This window comes from Glycine soja, chromosome 1 (genome assembly GCF_004193775.1).
Source record: "Glycine soja cultivar W05 chromosome 1, ASM419377v2, whole genome shotgun sequence".
NCBI classification, from domain to species: Eukaryota; Viridiplantae; Streptophyta; class Magnoliopsida; order Fabales; family Fabaceae; genus Glycine; species Glycine soja.
In genome coordinates, this window is record NC_041002.1 from 26,095,751 (window position 1) to 26,104,149 (window position 8,399).

The 8,399-nt window shown below is 36.3% G+C and overlaps 1 non-coding gene across 1 annotated transcript; it reads right to left on the minus strand.

Moving 5' to 3' along the window:
- Nucleotides 1-7,694: 7,694 nt before the first annotated feature.
- Nucleotides 7,695-7,801, minus strand: LOC114368736. Its single transcript, XR_003657402.1, has one exon. It is a non-coding gene; the product is annotated as a small nucleolar RNA R71 (small nucleolar RNA).
- Between the last annotated feature and the right edge of the window lie 598 nt (nucleotides 7,802-8,399).

Sequence of the window (8,399 nt, forward strand, 5' to 3'; positions counted from 1 at the left end):
GGAATTGAGACTTTTTGACTCCAAAAATAGATTTAGAATGCATGAAAACATACAGAAACATATATAGTTTTCGAAAATTGAACTTCTATGAAAATGGGAAAAGTTGCTTCTAAATTATGTTTCTATCATAAAATTGTGATTTTCTAGACTAAAAGTGCATGATACAATTTTAATACTTCAATCATGTATGTTATATGGAAGCAAGACAAAGATACTAAGAGATGATTTAGATTCATTGAATATATATATATATATATATATATATATATATATATATATATATATGATTGCTACATTGTTTGATATTAAAAATTGAGCATACAAGGTTGTGAAAATTCCTATTGTGACATGTCTCACGAAATTGAATTTTGAGACTGAATGAGAAATGAATTTGCTATAATTCCTATAAAATGACCCTTTTGATGGATGTTTTTTTTGGACCTTTACTTTTTTTTTTTTGAACTGGATATGATCTAGAAATGATGTCATTTTGATGAAAGTATTTGAAAAGTAGACATAATAAGCTTTAAAAGTTGGGATCACTCATAATATATTTCACTGTTTTGACTAAGACGCTAATTAAAATGGGGAGGAGGATGTGCATTGGATTCTAATTGTTGTCGTGTTCGAACATGTCTTACTAAAATGGTTAGTTCTCTATGTGTAGTGATCCTATGATGATGTGATACCATTTTCAAAATTAGACACACAAGGATTTCTATAGTGATAACGTTTATGAAATTCCATTAAGAGATGATTAAGATATTGATTTTATAAGATGTTGGTATTACACTGTGATAAAACAAAGTATGTTCTACTTTTTTATTTATTATGAACCGTGTGGATTTTTACCTGGACTTTGGGATACCATTTCATGAACTAAATTCCTAATGCTTATTGGATGGTGTTACATGATAATATATCATGAGATTGCTTCTATAATGAGATTATTCCTATTATGATATTGCTCTTATTATGAGATTTCTTCAATTATGAGATTTATTCTATGATGAGATTGCTTCTATTATATGATGTTGAGTTATAATTCGGGCTTTGGTTTTGGGTTCGAGGGTGTCCGACCCTCGGCATTGTAGCAGATTGATGTTCATGAATTGATTGGGTTTATGGTGATGATGTTGGTTGATTTGCTTGTATGAGGAGTGGGCTTACCCACTTGAGGGACCATATTAATGGTTACCCTAGAAAGGGAAGAAAGTTAATTTCCTTCCTTTCTTGTTGCTTTGCATGTGTGCACAACATAGAAGGTTTTACAGTCAAAAGCTTCATGTGAATTGGCATGTATTATGATTAAAAAGGAAAGCAATGGACGAACACGGTAGCGAAAGTGTGCTAGAGTTAAAGAGATGTTTATGTTGGGGGTTTGAGGTTATGACCCTATACTCAATGGGAAAACGTCCTCTATCATCTATTCACATGTACTAACATAATCGTCATTCAAGGATCGGTGTTTCTCATCATGAAGGATGACATACAATAGGTACATTGGGGGATGGTTCAAAGGAACCTGTGGGAATGTTGAGTTATGATACCCTGACTAAGGGCAGTTTTGGTTAATTCAGGGGACTTACGAGTCTCACTTGTCATTCCTGACTACAGTGGAGTCGTATTCATGGTTGGTGAGAGCATCATGTCATGTACTGACATGAGACATGTCCATCCAATCGTCATCCATATGTTGGGTAAGACCATTAAGGCATGTGAAACTTAGTGGCAGTATTTGTGTAACACCAGTGGGACGTAATGGTAGTGTTGGCCCAAGATGTGATAATGCGTGAGATAGATGAGTGGACTAGGATACTGTGAGCATTGTTTATTTCTTTGTTTGTGGCTTCTAAGGGAGTGGAGGACTCACCTATTACACAAACATTTTCAAGTTCGGATGATGAGCATTAGGATGGATCTCCGCCTTTGGGTTCGCATCTTTGACTGTAGGAGGATCCCTTCGAGAGTTCTTCATCGGGTTCTTGTTGGTGGGTTTACTTTCGTCTAGCATATACCTTCTTGATGGTGTGGTTATTCCGCAGGGCATGGATAGATGACTACTCTGAGACTTAGGTTTTCCACTTTGGTGTATTGATTTGAATAGACCTAGGTTTCAGGAACTTTTATATGTGTTCAATCATCTTATTTACTTACCATTTACCTTTGATAATTATTTACTTATGTTTAGTGGTCATGGAGGCTCATCTTAGATCTTTATATATATACACGATATTATTTCAAAGATGTAAGATGTTATACTTAAAGTTTAACTATTTATTATGTATATCAACTTGTGGCTTTAAATGAAACAACATTTTGTAAATAAGCATGTTGCATACGATTTCAAAAACGGACCACTTTCTTTTCAAGTTGATAGCTTTCATTAAAAAAAAGAGTCGAGAATTTTTCTTGAAAAGTTTTATTTTAGTGAACAATTTACCCTATCTTTTCATTTTCTATTATGACATTTATGAAAAGGCTTTGAACTCTTGTGTTTATAAAGAAGAATAAAAGGTATCTGAAGTATATTTGTAAACCCATATTTTAGGATGCTACAAAATCAGCTATAGGTACTTCATGTTGAGGCCTGTAGAACTTGTCATGAAAACACCTCTCCATGTCTGCACAATTATGTACTGAATTAGGTGGTAAATTCGAGTACCAGGTAAATGCTACTCGCATTAGAGATAACAAAAAGAGTTGTAACTTATGAAACTTGTTCTTACTTGCTTTGCTACTCTAAGCAATAAATCTTCCTATGTGTTCTATAGATGATTAGCCATCTTCACCTGAAAAAAGTAGAAAAATATAGGGTCTTATACCTTTTCGGCAAGGGCATCATACTATCCATCCATTTTGGATATGGCTTCTTATACATGGGCCTTTCCATTGGTTTTAGATGAATACTAAAATACTTCATCATGGGTTTGACTAATAGCTTTGGATCAATCAAAGGCATTGTTGTAGTTCTTAACAATTGATAACCAATTTGACTCACAACATTTGGCCCTAGACATGTACCATTATTAACATTTGGAGGTCTTTTTGCCAACCCTACCTACGCAGGAAAAACACAGTCAATATAATCATTTACAATTGCTTATCCCCTAAGGGTAGCAACCAACAAATTACTAACATTAGCAGGCACAAAACTTGTATTGGCTACCTGTCAGACCCTAATTTCATCCAGGTATAATGTTTCTATCGTTCAGATATGATGTTTTGATAATTGCTAATCAAATTATAGTGTTTGGCACTAGTTGCAGCTCTAGGTCGAGGGATCGCTCAAGTTGATGTTTGATTGTTAGATTTAGGAACAAAAACCACAAGGAAAGGGGGCAAAATGGCCATTTTCTGGATGTTTCTATGCTTGAGCTCGCCCAGGTCAGCATCTGGCTCACCTAGGCCATGGAATGCCTTCATCCTTAAGCAACCAACTCGCCTGGGCGAACTGATACCTTCAAGCCTAAACAACTGGCTCGCCTGGGCGAGCTTCCCCTGCACCAAATGGCTTTTTCTATAAATAACCATGCAGGGGGGAGGGTTTAGGGGTTGGGAACAAAAGGAACAGAAGGAAAAACCCAGGGAGAAAGAGAAGAAGAAAAAAAAGCAAAGCCGAAGCACCGCTGAATTGAACCGTGGTTCGTTTCCTACATCCTTTCTCTTGCTAGCCTTGTACCCTGTGCAACAGTTGGTTAGTTTTTCTAAAGATTTTGATGTAATCTATGTACCCTTATGGGTCCTCTGTGATATTATGTGTGCATTTATCTTCTCTGCTTATCGTTGGTAATTTCATTTTATTCGTAAGGCTTAATTCTAGTTGATCACTAATGTCATGAAAATTGTTTTTTTTACTGAAACTGGAAGGTAATAAACACAACAAAAATGAAAAAAAAATCAATTCACAACCCAACTTCTTTTCATCAGATATCACTTGAGATCTTTTCAAGGTCCAACGCCTTAACGACTCTTTATTCGCAATTAAAATAAATCTTTCAAAAATATAAAATCAATTTAACACACAAAGCATTCAAACTTAAAGGACTACGTATGTCTGATTTCCTCATTGCACCTGGGGATACGTAGGAGCAAGGGCAACACCCTTGTCGATTCGAAAAATAATAATAATAATAATAATAATAATAATAATAATAATAATAATAATAATGTAATAACAGAAAGGCAATTCACCGCTCTTGGATAAATAAATAATTTTGAAGTTACGTGTTGCACTCTCGATTAAAGGTTGTCGTCTCTTGTGACGAGCGCGTGGGGTGCTAATACCTTTCGTATGCGTAAAGAACTTCCGAACCCTTCTTTTCAAAATTCACAGACCTCTTTTTGATTTTTCTAACGCTTTCCTCGAATAAACATTGGTGGTGACTCCACTCGTTTTCTCCCTAGGAGACGAACGTGCTTTCTTTTATTTGCCTTGGTCCTCCCGTCGTAAGGTAGGTTGCGACACTACCAAAGATCTAGGAATAAATCCCATTTGGTTGCCTATCAGTAGGATTGTATGAAACATTCCTGTCAAAATTGTATTCAATTGAGTTGCCTATCACAAGTGCATGAAAGCCATATTCGGTTGGATCAATGGTATTTATCCTATCGAAATTGGCCCAGTCAGATGTGGAGAATCAAGATAATTACCTGATTCGACACTTCCTGATTTCTCAATACTAACAAAGCAAAGTTTTTGCCAACATCCATTCTCCTTGCTTCGAGTTCCTTAGACTATTGCATTTTGTTCTGCACCATAGGTTTGACTATTTCGGCTAACTGTCCAAATAACTAATACATTATATCATGTATTCCTAGATCTATTTTTTTTCCGAATAAATGTAGTCATCATAGTGGGAGTTTCATTAGGCAAGCTAACGATAGTAGGCACCATGGTTGATATAGTACCCATCGAAGGATTAGGCAAAGTAGTTACTATTGGACTTGTCATTAAGGAAGCAGACATCCCTAATGAGCTTTCTCCTTGCTTCAAACCATTCTTCTTTTTGACTTGTTGACCCCTCTCACGGTAGTAGATTTACTAGAACGCAAATGCATGTGCTGGTAAACCTCTGATATGTCATCATTTTCTCCTATTTCTTAAACCATTTTTGTACCATTTTAATTACTGATTAGTCTTAATTGTCAAATTAATTAGGCAGTTTTATTAATTGGGCTCATTCAGTTAATTTGATGTTTTTAATCTAATTTCAGGAATTAATGAAGCATTGGGCTTAATCCGGATTTTGGTTGTGGACTTGAAGAGGGCAAATAAAACAATGTTTACCTTAGTTAATTTCTAATTAGGAGATTGCAATTTTAATTTATGTTGTTCAGTGTTTATTTCGTTTTGGGCCAGAATAATGTAATAGGGCCCAATGACTTTGAGTGACCCTTATAAATAGCAGCCTTAGGATTCGTGCAAGGCATTCTGTTGGACTATTATTCAGAGCATAGGGTTTAGGGTTTTACGTTTTATGAGCTTATTGTTACTCTTCACGTAATGCATTTTTCCATTCTCTGCTTCTAATTGCAATTTGGTTTTTATTTCTTCTTCTGCCTCTAGTTTCATTTACGTTTCTCCTTTAGTTTCATTTACGTTTCTGCTTTAGTTTCATTCTCGTTTCTATTTCCAATTTCATTTACGTTTCTACCTTTGGCTTCAATTGTGTTTTCTGTTTTTGGTTGAAATTATGGAAGGCTAAATTTCTGTTGTTGTTTCCTTATGAGGATGAAGCTTAACTCTCTTCCAGGTTATGTTTATAATGTAGCTTCCTGGCAGTTTTCCCTTCACTAATTAACCCACATGCGTTCTGTTAATTTGTGCACGCTTTGTGTTCGATTAATTTCCTCTGTGCTTAAATTGCGTTCGTGCTTAATGAACAAGGGGTTAATTGGTGTATGTGTTACTTAATCACATATTGACAGCCCTTAATTGATTTTCGCTTAGTAAATTAAAATAGGGTTGGATTAAGTGGTTCACTGTTTGGGACGAATTCTTCATAACCTAGGACAAGAGAATGGCTTCTAAATCAGAGGAGACAACTCATTTTTACTATTATTAATTTCTTATTTCAGTTCACTTGTTCTTTAATTCACACAACAAACAACCCCCCCCCCCCCCATTGTTACTGTTACTGCTAGTATATTATGAACAATTGGTTTATCATTGCTCGTTGGGAAACGACCTAGGATCACTTCCTAGTTACTGCATTTTAATGTTTATTTGATTCGGGTACGGCCTCGATCAAATTTGGCACCATTGCCGGGGAGCAATGTCCAAAAGTGATTCGTGTTTTATGTTTAGTTGTTTTGCGTTTAATGCTTTCGTGTTATGTTAGTATTGTGTTAGTGTTGTTTAGTATCTTGTTATTTTGTTTAGTGTGTATTCTGTTTTAGTTTTTTTTTTTTCTGTTAAGCGCTTCCCCTGTTGCAGTTTTTGTGTTTTGCTGTGAATAATGTTTTGTGATGGATTTAGCGACCACTTTTGTTGAACAGGGAAACAAGATAGTAGTGGAAATCCCTTTGCGACGGATTTTAGAGACCACCCTTGCTAAATTAATTAGGATTTTTTGTTTTGGTAGCTATAGTTGTTATTTTTGACTGATTTTTTTTTGTGGTCACTTCTTTTGATCCATATTTTGTGGGAAAAATAGTTGGAGCCCTTAGTTTGGTCAGATTTGAAAGTTCCCAAAAAGTAGCAAATTTGATTTTTGTCAAAACTTCAAACGGCCATAACTTTTGCTTCGGTTATCAGAATCGCTATTATTATATATGTATTTGGGGTAGAAAAAAATTTCCCATGCTTTAGAAGCCCGCCTATGGTGGGATGAGGTCTCCTTCTTCCAAAAATTGCGATTCTGTCAAAAGTTTTTTATTTTCCAAGTATTATTCTCTTATTTTTCTTAACTTATCATTTTTAGCTTCTATAGTTAGACTTTGAATTTTTGTTTGAAATTTTTTGTGCTTTCTTTTCATCATTTTATAAGGTTGCTCACAAAATTTCAAGTGATTTGGATATGATTTAATGGTAGCTGCAGTTCAAACCTACATTGTTACTTGCATAAGAAGACAACTAGTTGTGTGCATGCTAAATGTAGTGTATGACTAGAGGAAATCCATCTGACTTACAACCCTTTGATCCTGAGATAGATAGGACTTTTCATAGATTAGTTAGACATCATTTTATACCTTTTGAACATCCTAAGCATTCTGTTACTGGAGAGTCTGTGCATTCTGTTATTAGTGATTTTGAACATCCTGATTTTGAGCATTATAATTTTGAACATTTTGATTGTGAACATTCTAAGAACATGGAAAAACCTCCACCCCATGAGAGGACTCTAAGGGAAATGGCTGCACCTGATTTCACCTACGAAAGCCTGTGCATCCAGTACCCTGATGAGGATGTCCCATATGTTCTTAAAACTGGACTGATCCATTTGCTTCCAAAGTTTCATGGCCTTGCACGTGAAGACCCACACAAACACCTGAAAGAATTCCACATTGCTTGCTCCACCATGAAACCACCAGATGTCCAAGAGGATCACATATTTCTGAAGGCCTTTCCTCATTCTTTAGAGGGAGTGGCAAAGGATTGGCTATATTACCTTGCTCCAAGGTCCATCACGAGCTGGGATGATCTCAAGAGAGTATTCTTAGAAAAAGATTTCCCTGCTTCCAGGACCACAACCATCAGAAAGGATATTTCAAGTATTAGACAACTTAGTGGGGAGAGCCTATATGAATACTGGGAGAGATTTAAAAAACTATGTGTCAGTTGCCCTCACCATCAGATTTCGGAGCAGCTTCTTCTCCAATATTTTTATGAAGGACTCAATAACATAGAGAGAAGTATGATAGATGCTGCCAGTGGTGGAGCCCTTAGAGACATGACTCCTGTTGAAGCCAGAAATTTAATTAAGAAGATGGCTTCAAACTCCCAGTAGTTTAGCGCTAGAAATGATGCTATAGTCATTAGAGGAGTGCATGAGGTAGCCACAAACTCATCTGCATCATCTGAAACTAAGAAGCTTGAAGGTAAACTAGATGTCTTGGTTAACTTGGTAACCTAACTGGCCATGAATCAGAAATCTGCACCTGTCGCAAGACTCTGTGGTTTATGCTCCTCTGCCGACCACCATACAGACCTTTGCCCTTCTGTGCAGCAATCTGTAGCAATTGAACAGCCTGAAGCATATGCTGCCAACATCTACAATAGACCTCCTCAATCTCAGCAGCAAAGTCAGCCACAACAGAACAATTATGACCTCTCCAGCAACAGGTACAATCCCGGGTGGAGGAATCATCCCAACCTTAGATGGTCGAGTCCTCCACAACAGCAGCAACAACAACAGCCTTATTTTCAGAATACTGCTGGCCCAAGCAAACCATAC